Raw genomic sequence first — 17,915 nt, forward strand, 5'->3', positions numbered from 1 at the left:
GCAAAGCTGAGTCTACATCAGGCTTAGGACATCTGAAAAGAGCCAGTTCTGGCTTGTTCATACAATCCCAGATGTAAACACCAGGGAGCTGCCTTGAGTCTTGAGGAATAAGCATGGGCCACAAAAGGAAGCTGGGTTTCCTTACCTTTGTCTTGAGAGGAGGTTAATAGGCTCATGGAACTTATTACCTAGGGCAGGCTGGGATCAAGTGATTGATTTATGGATTGATTGACAGCCACTCACCCAACAGATACTTATCGAGGGCCTGCTATATTTTTCTCTGCAGTGCCCTGAGGGTTCGAGGTCTTGGACTTGCTACTAACCTACCAGGTAACCGTGGACAATCCCCTTCTCCTTCTTGGATTAATAATCATAAAAGCCACACTTTACTGAGTCATGAACATGTTCAAGGTGCTGATTGCTCACCACTCACAACAGTTCCTTGAGGTAAGTATGGTTACACCCATTTTACAGATGAGGAAGCTGAGTTTGGAGAGATTTAGTAATTTACCCAGGGCCATATGGAAGCAAGGTGGAGCTGCAGTTCCACTCCAGTGCGAGGTCAAGGGAAAATGCACTCTCCCATGGGGCATCTTGGCAGTGAGGTGCCAGGAAAGAGTTTTAAGTAGAAGGGTGACACCATCAAACCCTTGTTTGGAAGATGGATCCAATGTGGGGTGACCAGATAGGAGGCGTTATAGTGGTCCAGGCTGGAACTAGGGCAGGGACTGTGGGCTGGAGAGGCAGGGCTGGATAGGAGTTACATGGCAAAGGACAAATCCCCAGCACATGGGGTCGGAGTGGACAGAGCAGTGGGAGATTCTGAGGTTTTCAGTGGTGTGGCTGGAAGGATGATGGCAGAGACAAGGAGGAGTGGAGGAAGAGCAGGTTTTGGGGGCAGATGAGAGCTTCACAGCCTAGAGGTAGCCCTGTGCTGGCACTGTGGAAGAGCCTCTGTCCAGACAGCAGTGCCTGAGGTCGTCTGTGGTGTGCAATTCTATCTTTCTTTCTTAATGGTTTCCCAGGCAGGGGCCATATCTTCCTGTTTACTCTTTAAGAATTATTTGAAATGGAGTGTGTGTGTATGTGTGTGTGTGTGTGTGCGCGTGCGTGTGTGTTTATTTCTCAGCTTTTAACCTTGCCAACTTGTGCCTCTTAAATACTAATTACCTCTTGGGCTTGACAATTCTGCTTTCTTAAAACAGCCTCAGCAGGCCTTTCCTGCCCATGAAAGGCCAAGAGTGTGGCTGTCTCTGTGCTGAAGGCCTCTGGACAGTGCAGGTTTTGGGGATAATTAGCCAGGGAGGGCGAGGCTCCAGGAGTAGACAAGGTGACTCAGGGTTGGCAGCCACTGTGTCTCCACAGCAGAGCTCTGGTGCTCGAGGCAGGAGACGCTGCAGCAAGCTGCTGGCTGCGATGCGTCCTGTCCCCCCAGGCCTAATGAGAAGAGACAGGCCAACCATAGTGCCTGCTGGGGGGTGGGGGCTTCGTTGGGACCAGCAGGCTTTTCCCGGGACAGGCGGACAGCCGCATTGTTTCCTTAGTGCTGGAGGGGAAATGAGATTCCTCCTAGGGGGACAGTGTCCACCCTACAGTCCACCCAGTCCTCAGTCGCCGAGCTCCCCACTCCCCAGGACCAACCCTGGGCAGAGCAAAGGGATGTGTGTGTGGGAGAGGGGGAGGTCCTTTGAGAGGTGGGCAAAGTCAGGGCCTGTGCTTTAAGTTACCAGATGTATTGAGAGGTGCTGAGCACCATTCAACCTCTCCCCCACCCCCAGCACCCCATGCAGCATGGTTAAAATTAGTGGTTAAGATCTCTTGGTAATCAGGCAAACCTTGTTTGAAATGCCAACTCCTCTTCTTCCTAGCTGTGTGATGTAGGCGAGTTACTCAGCCTCTGCAAACCTGAGTTTCTGTAAAACGGAGATAACAACAGAGCTGGCCTTCTAGAATGGTGGCCGTGGCTTGATAAACTTGTATTTGTTTGCTAGGACTGCTGTAACGCAGTATTATAAACTGTGCTTTTAAAAAAACAGGATTTTAGTGTCTCACAGTTCTGGAGGCTGGAAGTTTGAGATCAAGGTGTTGGCAGGGGGGTGTCCTCGGAGGGCTGTGAGGGAGGATGTGTTCTGGGCCCCTCTCTTTTGTCTGTAGATGGCTATGCTCATGCCATGTGGCATTCCCTCGATATGCACATTTGTCTCCAAATTTCCCCTTTTTCTAAGGACACTAATCATATTAGATTAGGGCCCACCCTAAATACCTCATTTTAACTTGATTATCTCTGTAAAGACACTATCTCCAGGTAAGGTCACAGTCAGATCCCCAGTCAATTCCCAGCCTGGGTGCTGGGAATTTTGGGGAATGGTGACATACATTTTAACCCATGACAGAGAAAGATGACATGCAAAACACTTAGTAGGGCACAGAATAAGTGAGCTATACGTTATTATTATTGTCCTTGCCGTAATCCTATCCCTAATCTCCAGCCACCTTCTGAAATGTGCTCTGTTTCAGCTTCAATATCCTGTCTGTTCCCCAGAGCTTTCTCTCCTGTCCTTTCCCACCCTAACCTCTCTTTTCTGTTTTCCCTGACCTGAGAATTCAATCCTCATCCCCAAGATGGAAAAGGATCACTGGGAATGGTGTGACAAAGGTTTAGATCACTGGGTGTGTGGACCACATGTCAAGGCTGCTGGTCTGAGCCTAGGTCCTGGCTGATAACTGAAGCCTGTCTCCTGCTTCTGTGATGGTAATCCTCCAGGACTTGCTTACCTTAGTCTCCAGAGAAAGATGTGGCTGAGAAATAAAAATAAAATTTGAAGCCCCACAACTAAGTGAACAGACCCCCTCTTGGCCAAAGGAACCTCAGAGAAACTGTAAAAACTGAGTACTCATCCAAGACAGAATGGGATGGGGAGGCAAACACACCTTGTTATATCCCCTCCCTCACTGACTGACATTAGACTCTTTCCTAAAGGTGAAACAGAAACCAGCCCTTGTGAAAGACTTGTCAGACTCATCCCTTTTTGCAGTTCTGACACAACCGACCAGCATTCCTTCCTGATAAGAGACCACAGACTGGGCTGGGCATGGTGGCTCATGCCAGTATTCCCAACACTTTGGAAGGCCGAGGCATGTGGATCACCTGAGGTCAGGAGTTCGAGACCAGCCTGACCAACATGGTGAAATCCTGTCTCTACTAAAAATACAAAAATTATCTTGGCGTGGTGGCATGCACCTGTTATCCCAGCTACTAAGGAGGCTGAGGCAGGAGAATCACTAGAACCCGGTAGGCAGAAGCTGCAGTGAGCCAAGATTGCACCACTGCTCCCCAGCCTAGGGGACAAGAGTGAAACTCTGTCTCCAAAAAAAAAAAAAAAAAAAAAAAAAAAATAGAGACTGCTCACCATGGACTGGTTCTGGCCGGTTTACAGAGGCTGTGCACAGGATGCTTCTGTGTCCTTTCTTTGACCTTTTGACATACAGAGCCTAACTTTACTGCACTTAAAAGTTAAGTCTCCACCCAAAGTGATATGGTTTGGCTCTTTGTCCCCACCCAAATCTCACCTTGAATTGTAATAATCTCCACCTGTCATGGGAGGGACCCCGTGGGAGGTAATTGAATATGGGGGTGGGTTTTTCCCATATTGCTCTCATGATGGTGAATAAGTCTCATGAGATCTGATGGTTTTATAAAGGAGAGTTCCCCTGCACATGCTCTCTTGCCTGCTGACATGTAAGACATGACTTTGCTCCTCCTTCACCTTCCGCCATGATTGTGAGGCTTCCCCAGCCATGTGGAAGTGTGAGTCAATTAAACCTCTTTCCTTTATAAATTACCCAGTCTCTGGTATGTCTTTATTAGCAGCATCAGAATAGGTTAATACACAAAGTGAACATGGATGTATGTACCATGCATGTTTGTTTATTATGCATGCATATGCCCCCCTATCATGAATAGTCATAGCTCCTCCTGTAACCCACTAAATGTGTATACTTATCCAACCCATTTTGCATAAATTACTGTTCCACCCTTACCTCCCTTGTAGTGCTTGCTTTTGGTTTCTACTGGAGGCTACATTTTCCCACCTGTGGGATGGCCAGCCCACAGGCTGCAACCCTTTATAAGAAATAAAGCTCTTCTTTCCAAATTTATGAATCCTGTGGTTCTTCAATTGATACGGATAATGGCTAAGAATTTGGACTCCAATATCCCTTGCCTCCTAGCTTGTGGATCAGCAAACTCAGTCTGTGGGTGATATTTGGCTCACTGCCTGATTTTTGTAAATAAAGTCTTATTTAGACAATTACACCCATTCATTTATATATTGTCTATGATTGCTTACATGCTGCAAAGACAGAGTCGTATATTTGCATCAGAGATCAACCATATGGCCTGTAAAGCTGAAAATAATTACTATTTGGTTCGTTATGGAAAAAAGTTCACTGACCCCGTCTTAACTTTATGATCTCGGAAACTATCTTGACCTTTCTGTATCTTATTTTCCCATTTATTAATTAGAGGTGGTGATGGTACCTTTCTTATGGGAGTGTAGTGATTGTCAGGCCTCTGAGCCCACGCAAAGCCATCGCAAAGGTGTCAGACCATGCAGGGATGCCTGCCTTGGTCCTTCACCCTTAGCAGCAAGTCCCGCTTTTCTGGGGGAGGGGCAAGTACCCCAACCCCTTCTCTCTGTGTCTCTACCTCTTCTCTGCTTTTCTGCAGGAAGGGCAAGTATCCCAACCTCATATCTCTGTGCCCCAATCCCTTATTTCTGTACCCCAACCTCGTATCTCTGTGCCCCAACCCCTTCTCTGCTTTTCTGGAGGGCAAGAAACCCCCACCCCTTCTCCGTGTCTCTACTCTTTTCTCTGGGCTTGCCTCCTTCACTATGGATAAGCTTCCACCTTCCATTCCTCCTTCTCCCTTAGCCTGTGTTCTTAAGAACTTAAAACCTGTTCAACTCTCACCTGACCTAAAATCTAAATGCCTTATTTTCTTCTGCAATGCTGCTTGACCCCAATACAAACTCGACAGTAGTTCCAAATAGCCAGAAAACGGCATTTTGAATTTTTCCATCCTGCAAGATCTAAATAATTCTCGTAAAATAGGCAAACGGTCTGAGGTGCCTGACGTCCAGGCATTCTTTTACACATTGGTCCCTCTCTAGTCTCTGTTCCCAATGCAACTCATCCCAAATCTTCCTTCTTTCCCTCCTGCCTGTCCCCTCAGTCCCAACCCCAAGCGTCACTGAGTCTTTCTAATCTTCCTTTTCTACAGACCCTTTTGACCTCTCCCCTCCTCACCAGGCCGAGCTAGGTCCCAATTCTTCCTCAGCCTCCGCTCCTCCACCCTATAATCCTTTTATCACCTCCCCTCCTCACACCTGGTCTGGCTTACAGTTTCATTCCGTGACTAGCCCTCCCCCACCTGCCCAGCAATTTACTCTTAAAAAGGTGGCTGGAGCTAAAGGCATAGTAAAGGTTAATACTCCTTTTTCTTTATCCCAAATCAGATAGCGTTTAGGCTCTTTTTCATCCAACTAACCCTGAGATGCTTTACAGCTCTAGACCCTAAAAGGTCAAAAGGCCGTCTTATTCTCAATATACATTTTATTACCCAATCTGTTCCCAACATTAAATAAAACTCCAAAAATTGGAATCTGGCCCTCAAACCCCACAACAGGACTTAACTAACCTCACCTTCAAGGTGTACAATAACAGAAAAAAGTTGCAATTCCTTGCCTCCACTGTGAGACAAACCCCAGCCACATCTCCAGCACACAAGAACTTCCAAACACCTGAACTGCAGCAGCCAGGCATTCCTCCAGAACCTCCTCCCCCAGGAGCTTGCTACACGTGCTGGAAATCTGGCTACTGGGCCAAGGAATGCCCGCAGCCTGGGATTCCTCCTAAGCTGCGTCCCATCTGTGTGGGCCCCCACTGAAAATCGGACTGTTCAACTCACCTGGCAGCCACTCCCAGAGCCCCTGTAACTCTGGCCCAAGGCTCTCTGACTCCTTCCCAGATCTTCTCGGCTCAGCGGCTGAAGACTGACGCTGCCCGATCGCCTCGGAAGCCCCATAGACCATCACGGACGCCAAGCTTTAGGTAACTCTCACAGTGGAGGGTAAGTCCGTCCCCTTCTTAATCAATACGGAGGCTACCCACTCCACATTACCTTCTTTTCAAGGGCCTGTTTCCCTTGCCTTCATAACTGTTGTGGGTATTGACAGCCAGGCTTGTAAACCTCTTAAAACTCCCCAACTCTGATGCCAACTTAGACAATAAGTTGTCTAATTTGTCAAACTCTTTTATGCACTCTTTTTTAGTTATCCCCACCTGCCCAGTTCCCTTATTAGGCCGAGATATTTTAACTAAATTATCTGCTTCCCTGACTATTCCTGGACTACAGCTGCATCTCATTGCTGCCCTTCTTCCCAATCCAAAGCCTCCTTTGCGTCCTCCTCTTGTATTCCGCCACCTTAACCCACAAGTATAAGATACCTCTACTCCCTCCTTGGAGATTGATCATGCACCCCTTACCATCTCATTAAAACCTAATCACCCTTACCCCACTCAATGCCAAGATCCCATCCCACAGCACGCTTTAAAAGGATTAAAGCCTGTTATCACTCGCCTGCTACAGCATGGCCTTTTAAAGCCTATGAACTCTCCTTACCATTCCCCCATTTTACCTGTCCTAAAACCAGACAAGGCTTATAAGTTAGTTCAGAATCTGCGCCTTATCAACCAAATTGTTTTGCCTATCCACCCCCTGGTGCCAAACCCATATACTCTCCTATCCTCAATACCTCCCTCTACTACCCATTATTCTGTTCTGGATCTCAAATGTGCTTTCTTTACTATTCCTTTGCACCCTTCATCCCAGCCTCTCTTTGCTTTCACTTAGACTGACCCTGACACCCATTAGGCTCAGCAAATTACCTGGGCTGTACTGCCGCAAGGCTTCACAGACAGCCCCCATTACTTCAGTCAAGCCCAAATTTCATCCTCATCTGTTACCTATCTCGGCATAATTCTCATAAAAACACACGTGCTCTCCCTGCTGATCATGTCCGATTAATCTTCCAAACCTCAATCCCTTACAAAACAACTCCTTTCCTTCCTAGGCATGGTTAGTGCGGTCAGAATTCTTACACAAGAGCCAGGACCGCACCCTGTAGCCTTTCTGTGCAAACAACTTGACCTTACTGTTTTAGCCTAGCCCTCAGGTCTGCGTGAAGTGGCTGCCGCTGCTTTAATACTTTTAGAGGCACTAAAAATCACAAACTATGCTCAACTCATGCTCTACATTTCTCATAACTTCCAAAATCTATTTTCTTCCTCATACCTGATGCATATACTTTCTGCTCCCCGGTTCCTTCAGCTGTACTCACTTTGTTAAGTCCCACAATTACCATTGTTCCTGGCCCCGACTTCAATCTGGCCTCCCATATTATTCCTGATACCACACCTGACCCCCATGACTGTATCTCTCTGATCCACCTGACATTCACCCCATTTCCCCATATTTCCTTCTTTCCTGTTCCTCACCCTGATCACGCTTGATTTATTGATGGCAGTTCTACGAGGCCTAATCGCCACACACCAGCAAAGGCAGGCTATGCTATAGCACAAGCCACTAGCCTGCCTCTTAGAACCTCTCATTTCCTTTCCATCGTGGAAATCTATCCTCAAGGTAATAACTTCTCAGTGTTCCATCTGCTATTCTACTACTCCTCAGGGATTATTCAGGCCCCCTCCCTTCCCTACACATCAAGCCTGAAGATTTGCCCCCACCCAGGACTGGCAAATTAGCTTTACTCAACATGCCCCGAGTCAGATAACTAAAATACCTCTTAGTCTAAGTAGACACTTTCACTAGATAAGTAGAAGCCTTTCCTACAGGGTCTGAGAAGGCCACGCAGTCATTTCTTCCCTTCTGTCAGACATAATTCCTCAGTTTAGCCTTCCCACCTCTATACAGTCTGATAACAGAGCAGCCTTTATTAGTCAATTCAGCCAAGCAGTTTTTCAGGCTCTGAGTATTCAGTGAAACCTTTATATCCCTTACGGTCCTCTGTCTTCAAGAAAAGTAGAACGGACTAAAGGTCTTTTAAAAACACACCTCACCAAGCTCAGCCACCAACTTAAAAAGGACTGGACAGTACTTTTACCACTTTCCCTTCTCAGAAGTCAGACCTGTCCTCAGAATGCTACAAGGTACAGCCCATTTAAGCTCCTGTATAGACGCTCCTTTTTATTAGGCCCTGGTCTCATTCCAGACACCAGACCAACTTAGACTGTGCCCCCAAAAAACTTGTCATCCCTACTATCTTCTGTCTAGTCATACTCCTATTCACCGTTCTCAACTACTTATACATGCCCTGCTCTTGTTTACACTGCCGGTTTACACTGTTTCTCCAAGGCATCACAGCTGATATCTCCTCATGCTATCCCCAAACTGCCAGTCTTAACTCTTGAAGTAAATAAATAATCTTTGCTGGCAGGACTATGCTGAATCTCCTTAGGCACTCTCTAATTAGATGTCCTAGGTCCTCCCAATTCTTAGACCTTTTATACCTGTTTTTCTCCTTCTCTTATTCCATCTAGTTTTTCAATTCATACAAAACCGTATCCAGGCCACCACCAATAATTCTAAATGACAAATGTTTCTTCTAACAACCCCACAATATCACCCCTTACCACAAAATCTTCCTTCAGCTTAATCTCTCCCACTCTAGGTTCCCACGCTGCCCCTAATCCCGCTTGAAGCAGCCCTGAGAATTATCGCCCATTCTCTCTCCATACAACCCCCTAAAAATTTTCGCCGCCCCAAGACTTCAACACTATTTTGTTTTATTTTTCTTATTAATATAAGAAGGCAGGAATGTCAGGCCTCTGAGCCCAAGCCAAGCCATCGCATCCCCTGTGACTTGCACATATACACCCAGATGGCCTGAAGTAACTGAAGATCCACAAAAGAAGTAAAAATAGCCTTAACTGATGACACTCCACCATTGTGATTTGTTCCTGCCCCACCCTAACTGATCAATGTACTTTGTAATCTCCCCCACCCTTAAGAAGGTTCTTTGTAATTCTCCCCACCTTTGAGAATGTACTTTATGAGATCCACCCCTGCCCACAAAACATTGCTCTTAACTTCACCGTCTATCCCAAAACCTATAAGAACTAATGATAATCCACCACCCTTGGCTGACTCTCTTTTCGGACTCAGCCCACCTGCACCCAGGTGAAATAAACAGCTTTATTGCTCACACAAAGCCTGTTTGGTGGTCTCTTCACACGGACGCGCATGAAAGTGATGATTAAATGTGCTGATACATACAGTGCCACATAGGCTATTAGTATTATTATTATACAAGCCACAGCCAAACTCCACTGGCCCAGAGCCATGTGCCCTCAGCTGGGGTTGTAATCAGGGCCAAAGGCTTGACTTCACAGCCTTGCTGGAGGAACTCGGCCTCTCTAAACCTATAGCATCCAGACCTCCACCGGCAATTTCTATTAATAGTTTGCATAGATGGGCCTGCAGTGCCTCTCTGTTTTTTATCTCCAGCTGCCCCACACAGGATCTCACACTTGTTCCAGTTTATGCCATCTCATTCAACAACGATTTGTTGAGGACCTATTAGATATGCAGAGAGTCTTGAGCTGGGCATTAGCGGGGGCAGGAGATAAATACAGCATCATCCCTGCCCTCACATTTATCGCCCTCCTTCTACTCCTTATGTAATAGGATGCCTGGTAGAGACTCAGACCTTACAATTTTTGTAGCTGAAAAAATTTCGAGCAGTATTGTAAAAATTTTGAGCAGTTTCTGTCTTTAAGGGTGGAGACTGAAATTTACCTTTAGGGCAGACTGTCCCTTTGTTCTTGGCAGAACCTCTTGAGTGGGGCCTTGTAGTTATGTAAATGAGAAGCAAGTGCTATCCCTGGTTCTCCAAGACCTAAATGCCATTGCTTCAGACTGAGATGTTAGGTGTACTGCTTAGCAATGGAAATGAGGTGGGTATTTTAGCGGAATCAGGCCTCTGCAAATTATGTTTCCTTTAGAGAAATGTTTCCTTTCTAATTCTGGATCGAGACTGCCCCACGCCTGTACATTGCCACATTTGTACCTAGTTGGTGAGATTTTTCTGTGGCAGTTGTTCCTAGCTGTAATCTTGGAGAGCCAGACTCTGGGAAGTGTACCGGGGGATTCTTGTGGGGCTGCCTTGTTACGGACTTGATGCCAGATGTCTCCCTTGTGGGTGGGTGGGGGTCAGTTTCAGTGGGGGTTCCCATTTGGGGATAGGATGTAAGGATTTGGGAGGCAGGTCTGGACTTCAGAGTGGGAAGGCTGGCCAGCAGCCAGGGAGGGAACCAGTCCAGTAAGTTTTAAGGTTGGAGTTGGGTCTGTGGATTCAAAGAGTGGCCTCTTCTAGTAGCAGTTCTAAATTATTCTCTGTTGTGCTTCCCTTACTTGAGTCCTAAACCTTCAGTTTGGGATTCGGGGGTGGTGGATTGGGGAAGATAATAACCCGGGGTTTAGAAGGAACAGCCAGTTTCGATTGAGGGCCTCAGAAATGGACGTCAGTGGTAGATCAGGAGAGGACAGCTGGGCTCAGTAGCCTGGTGTATTAGTCTGTTCTCACACTGCTAATAAAGACATACCCAAGACTGGGTAATTTATAAAGGAAAGAGGTTTAATTGACTCACAGTTCTACGTGGCTAGGAGGCCTCACAATCATGGCAGAGGTGAATGAGGAACAAAGTCATATCTTACATGGCAGGAGGCAAGAGAGCTTGTGCAGGGTAACTCCCCTTTATAAAACCATCAGATGTTGTGAAACTTATTCACTATCATGAGAACAGCACTGGAAAGACCTGCTCCCATGATTCAATTACCTTCCACTGTGTCCCTCCCAAGACACATGGGAATTATGGGAGCTACAATTCAAGATGAGATTTGAGTTGGGACACAGCCAAACCATATCACCTGGTGACCTCACCAGAGCCCACAGCAGCAGCAAGCAGACCAGCCAAGGGGCTCATTCTGGAGCATTCAAGGCCGTACCCTTGAAAACTCTTAGAATTAGCTGGAGGACAGGTTGAGGGGTACATTTCCAGCAATGAGGAGATGGCTTCATGGAGTATGCAAAAGCAGCCACTTGTCACTCTTCATTTCTTTGCCCATTAAACAAAAACCACCTGGTAATGATCTGTACTTCCTTTCATCTTAGAATAGTTCACTGTCACCTCCCCCACCAGTTGACATTTGGGATCTGTGTAAATTTAATATCGGTTTGGCCTATTGATATTGGACAGGACAGAGCACACTAAAATAATACCACTTGTCTAGGATAACCGAGCCCTTTGGTAGTTAGGAGCAGGCGCTGAAAATCCCAGATGTCAAGAGTTCACAATAAGGAGGTAGGAGGGGACTCCCAGGACAAGTATCCCTGAAATAGGGGCAATGGTTACGATGGCAGGTGGCCCCCTTAGTAATTGCTGTTGTGGTGGTGAGAGGGACTTGAAACCAAAGGTAATTTGTGCAAAGTTGCAATGGTAGAAGCTGGTGTTTCTCTTTCCACCAAGCATATTCTGAATGTCCACTTTTGAACTCAGCAGGCAACATCTGTCTTCTAGATCCCATGATGGGTCATTCAGTAAAATCTCTGGGGCTTCCATGAGCTAGATGCCACTTCTGTGTCTGCTGGTGCTAGTACCAGGAATGATCTCCACAGGGGAAATTGGAGCTGTGTGTTCCCACAGGAGGGAACTAGCTGTGTGTAGTGAGGAAGCAGATTAGAAGCAAGTCCCCTCTGAGAGGACCTAGATAAGAAATGATCACAGAGAAAAGAGCAAGAAGAGACTCCAAGGAGAAAAACATTTAGTGCATGAACCAACCACTTTGCACACCTTCGGAGCCCTTGAAGGCACCATCACCTTTGCAAAGGGCCTGCACCGATCAAGCAGCTCTTTATTGGATAATTCAGGTCAATAGCCTGCTTTTACACAACTTGGGGCCAGATGCCTCTTGGTACATAATGTGTGCCAACTCATACCTGTAGGTGATTTTCATAGATGGTCCCTTCCCCTGGATGGGGCTTAGTGCCTGCTCAAGGACTCTGAATGGCCCTATTCAAGAAGATCTCCAAAGCATAAGAGGAGAACAAGACTAATAGGCTGCAAGTCATGTGGTTTGGAGAGAGCAGTGGCCTAGTTCAGTGGCTCTCAGGACTGGCTGAGATGGTGAGTCCTGTGCCCCTGAGCTGGGATGCCTGCAATTCTAGAGAAAAGGAAGCTGGGCAGGGCCAAAAGGAAGGTTGGCAGATCTCCTTGGCCCACAGGACTGCTGCAGGGCCAATATCCTTTTTCTGGAAACAATGCAGACAGAGAGACAGACCCTACAAATTTTCCTTTGAATAGGAATTGAGTTTTCCAAGGAAGGACATTTAATAAGTTTCATTCAGGAAGTCTGTTGCCAATAAAGACTTAACAAAGTTAATTAGACTAAACAACAATTATCGTGTCTCCTCATTGTTCAATTATCTGCTGAACCGGTGTTTCCTGATTAATTTTCTGATTAAAATGTATTAAACTGAAAAGACCAGCAAACAGGCCCTGACAGATTCCTAAAGAAAGAGGGAGGCTGCAGTTTCCTGTGCAGGGCACCGGGCACTGGGGCCAACAAGGTTGTCTTTCACCTTTTCAGCTAGGGCACAAGGGAAGCAAGGTGGGAGTGATATCTGTCTACCTGCATCCCCACAGATACACCTATCAGCATCTCCACTCAGAGTCCTCCTCCCAAACCTGGACTTCCTCCCATATGGGAATGACATCTTGGCAAATGGTGCCTGTAGGTGGGTGGCAAAAACCTGGGAGCTGCCTTTAGTCTTTCTTGACCCTGTCCCACCATGTCATCTCCCTCTTCCTTAACTAGCTAAGCATGGTGTATTAGTCTATTCTCACACTGCTATAAAGAATCACTGAGACTGGGTAATTTATAAAGGAAAGAGCTTTAATTGACTCACAGTTCCACATGGCTGGGGAGGCCTTTGTAAACTTACAATCATGGTGGAAGGCAAAGGGGAAGCAACGCACATCTTACATGGCAGCAGGAGAGAGAGAACACACAGGGGAAATCACTGCTTATAAACCATCAGATCTCATGAGAACTCCCTCCCTATCATGAGAACAGCATGGAGGAAACCGCCCACATGATCCTCCCACCAGGTGCCCCCCTCACACGTGGCAATTACAATTTGAGATGAGATTTGGGTGGGGACGCAGAGCCAAACTATATCAGATGGATTGTAATCATTTCCTTACAAATGTCCTTAACTCTCTTCCAGCAGAACCTCTGTCCTGGCTAACCCTATCTATTGGTCTTCCTGGAATCTGCACCCAGGCCTCTGAGCATTGCTAGAGAAACCCTTGTAACCCTGCTGACTGATCTCACTTTGAATTTGTGACCACAAACCTCAGATGGGCATCTGACTTTGCCCAGCAATGCCACAACCTTTACTTCCTACCTCCCCTTCCTGCTGCCCACTCTGAGAGGGCGGGCAGTCTCTCTCTGCTCAAACACTGCCCCTCCCTCCCTCACTGTCAGCTGATGACCTTGCCTTATACTTCACTGAGCCTTAGAAGCAATCAGACAGGAACTCCTGTGTCTCTCCATCATGAAATTGACAAACCTCCTTCTATGACAATGAAAGACGTGTCCCTACTCTTAACAGAGGCTGACCCCTCCACTCGGGCCCTGGATCCTGTTGTTTCTCCCCTTCTCAAGGACTTTGTTCCTGTAAATATCCTTTCTCTTTCCTGCATCATCAGTTTCTCCTGTCTCAACTGGATCATCCCATTAGCATGCAAAATGCTGTAGCACCTCTCATCTTTAAAAAAGAAGAAAAGAAAAACTCCCTTTGAACAGCATATATGTACTGCGGCTATTCTTTTGAATGTCTGCTACATTTCACAATCATAAAAGTGTAAAACAAAAGTTCCTTCCCTTGACCCCATGCCCCGCCCTAGTGTTGTTCATTTTTTATGTGTTCTTCACAATAAAACTTCTCAAAGGACTTGCTTGAATCCACTGTCTTTACTTCCACATCTCTCACTCTCCCCTCTACATACCAGAACTTGGCTCTTGTCTTCACAATGCCACTGAAACTGCTCTTATCATGGCCAGCAATGACCTATACCTTGCCCGATGCAACAGTCCTTTCTCTTCTGACCCATTTATCCTGCAAACACATTATTCTCTCCGCCTGGCCTCCCTCACTGCTGCTTCTACTTGCCCTCCTTGCCCTCTCCTCGTCTACACAATGTCTAGACCCTGTGGATTCTGGATCCTTTTTTTCTCCTCTTTCCATGTTTTCATAGGTGATCTCCTAAGACCCACAGCTTTCAACCTCTTCTATAAGTTGAATGACTCACAGCTTTATGTCTCCCGCCTAGACATCTCCCTGGAGCTCCAGTGTGAATGTCCAACTTAGAGCTCAACATTTCCATTTGGATGTTTAATAGGCAGGTATAAGAAAGGGGAAAGAATCCCCAAGATTCTGAGAATGGCTTCTGCACTGACATCCATCCTCCTGGTCAGTTGATTGTCTGACCCTCTGACTGTATCTGGCTCATGCCACCACTGGGCTGCTCCCGCTTTCTGTCTCACTGGAGCAGGGCCAGAATAAACTGCTTAGGCATCACATGGTGTTTAAGGCTCACCTTTTTTTTTTTTTTTTTTTTTTAAGACAGAGTCTCACTCTGTCACCCAGGCAGGAGTGCAGTGGCGCGATCTCGGCTTACTGCAACCTCCGCCTCCAGGGTTCAAGCAATTCTCCTGCCTCAGCCTCCCAAGTAGCTGGGATTACAGACATGCATCACCACTCCTGGCTAATTTTTGCATTTTTTAGTAGAGGTGGGGTTTCACTATGTTGGCCAGGCTAGTCACAAACTCCTGACCTCCAGTGATCCACCTGCCTTGGCCTCCCACAGTGCTGGGAGTGAGCACTGTGAGCCACTGTGCCCGGCCTAAGACTCATCTTTGATGTGAATTGGATAGAAAGGGAGAAGTCACCCCTGGGGAAGCTGGTCACGTAGGACCACCCCAGAACCCTGGACACACAGTGGGTTTTCTCTGGGTCTCTCTGGGGGTTACTCACTGAGCTGTAGTCAGTGACAAATCAGCTGGGGCTGGGTGGTCCAGGGACCTTCAGCTGGGGCGGTTTGTCTCTGCTTTTTGTGGTCCCATCTTCCAGTGGGCTAGCCTGAGTTCGTTCAAAGGACAATTTGCGCTTGGGTCTTATAAAGGTGACTAGTTGATGACATGAGTCAGTGCCATTGAAAGAAAAGTTGAACGTTACTCCGAGTTCCCCTAGAAATAAGAGGCATGGAACAGCATGCCATGTGGGGCCACAGAGGGAAGTATCAGTGGTGATCAGGAGGCAGAAAGGAGGGAGCGGAAGCCATGCCCTCTATTGGGTTTCCGCAGGAAGGCAAGACAGGGCGAGGCAAACGGTTTAGGATTGGCTAGTTTGAATAATTCCGGTGGGCTTTGGGGCATTAGGGCTGTTGCTTGCTGTCTGGTACTTGGTCCTAGGTTGATTGAGGGCAGGGGATTGCCTGGTGTGTGAGAGTTGGAGGAAGGAGGTGGCCGGGGTGTGCATGTGGGTTGGTTGGTCTGTGTATGAGAGGCATGCTCACCAACAAGCTGTTCACTGTCTCTAGGAATTAGCTAGAGAGAGGTAGTCTCTCCCCAGCCAGCAAAGCTCCCCAAAGATGTCAAAACATTATAAAACAAAGTAAAAAATATGATTAATATACATGGCAGCAAGAAGCTAAGAGTGGAAGCTGTGCAGTGTTGTACTTGAGATCTGGCTTTTGAGCTCCCCAAATAACTTCTGCTGCCTTCTCTTGATCAAAGTAATTTCCTAAGGCCAGCTCAGAACCAAGTGGATGGAGAAATAGACTCCTTCTCTTGATGGGGGAGCAGCCGTACCACATGGCAAAGGGATGAGCTCACAGGAATTGGAGAGAATAGTAGCCATATTTTGCATCCTACTGTAAGCCTATGGAGTGATGTTTTAAAGATGGAAATCAAAGGAGATCACTGTTTTATGTAAAGCCCTCCAACAGCTTCCTTCCCACCACTATTGCAGCAGGTCCCTCAGGATTTATCCTTGGCCGGCCTCTGGTTTTATTTCTCAGCCCTGTCTTTGTTCACTGCACTCTGGCCATGCTGACTCTCTATTTTTTGGATGCTCCTAATTCCAGCCTTGGGATCTTTCCCTTGTCTGGAGCACTTTTTCCCAGAACTTTGCATTTTTGGCTCTTCTATCCATTTTTTAGTTCCAGCTCAAGAGTAAGCAACCCAGAGAATCCTTCCTTTACCTGCTAACCAAAGTCACCTTTCCCTAGCTCTAGGATGGAAGTCCATCCGTGCATTTTCCTGTGTTGTTTTTCTTGTTATAATAGCTAATACTTACAGAGTGCTTACTATGGGACAGGCATTGTTCTAAGCCCTGAACATATATTAACTCATTAAATCCTTACAACCACCCTTTAAGGGGGTTCTTCTAATGTCCCCATTTAACAGATGAGGAAACTGAGCCACAGAAAAATTAAACAACTTGCCCAAGTTCATGGCATGGCACATTCTTATCATGTTTATTTTTGTTTGCTTGTTTATTTATGTAACCTCCACCCTCCCCCAGTGTAAGTTTCATGGGCGTGGAGACATTGGCTCTCTTGTTCAGTGTCTAGAATGGTGCCTCGTACACAGTTAAGGTTCCATAAATATTTGTTGAATAAATGAATGCACCTTCCAGGCCAATTTGTTGCCAAATCCTGTCTGCCATGCTTCCTAAGTATTTCTTAATTTCAGTATCTTTCTCTGTCTGTTTCTACCACATAAGTAAAGATCATCTCTTACCTGGCCCTTTGGACCATCCTGTACAGACTCAATTGCACTTCCTCCAACCCATGGCAGATTGAGCAAGCTGAAATAAAAAGTTAGGGCCAGGCGCAGTGGCTCACACCTGTAATCCCAGCACTTTGGAAGGCTGAGGTGGGTGGATCACGAGATCCGGAGTTCAAGACCAGCCTGACCAATGTGGTGAAACCCCATCTCTACTAAAAATACAAAAATTAGCTGGGTGTGGTGGCATGCACCTATAGTCCCAGCTACGCAGAAGGCTGAGGCAGGAGAATCACTTGAACCCGGGAAGTGAAGGTTGCAGTGAGCTGACATCGTGCCACTGCACTCCAGCCCAGGTGATAGAGTGAGACTCTGTCTCAAAAGAAAAAAAAAAAAAAAAAAAAAGGCCACATTCTTCAGCTTATAATCCTTTTGTAGCTTTTAATCATCATCACAGCAAACTGCAAACTCATTAGAACCCACATGGCCCTTCCAGACCTGGTTCCCTCTGCTTCTTTGCCAGATTCCCCAGTACCAAACTCTCCACAGCTCCCCTATCTGCACGCTTCTTCCCACAGCCATACCCTTGTCTGAGGTACCTTTGCTTTCTCCCTGCAGACTCCTATTTTACTTTTGAAACCCAGTTTAAATGGCCCCTGTTCAAATGCATGGCCATGTAGTTTGTAACTCATTCATCTATACCACAGCACTCATTTATTCATACATCCGCTCTTTCATTCATTCATTCAGCAAGCATTTACTGGACTCAACCTTCAGCAGCTCAGCCTTGGGGTCAGAGAGTTGCAGTAGTGATTTTTTTTTTAAAATTTTATTTTTTAGATGGAATCTCACTCCGTTGTCCAGGCTGGGGTTCAGTGATGTGGTCTTGGCTCACTGCAATCTCTGACCTCCAGGTTCAAGCAATTCTTCTGCCTCAGCCTCCTGGGTAGCTGGGACTACAGGCATGCACCACCACGCCTGG

Source organism: Pongo abelii, chromosome 1 (assembly GCF_028885655.2).
Source record: "Pongo abelii isolate AG06213 chromosome 1, NHGRI_mPonAbe1-v2.0_pri, whole genome shotgun sequence".
In the NCBI taxonomy this organism is placed as follows: domain Eukaryota; kingdom Metazoa; phylum Chordata; class Mammalia; order Primates; family Hominidae; genus Pongo; species Pongo abelii.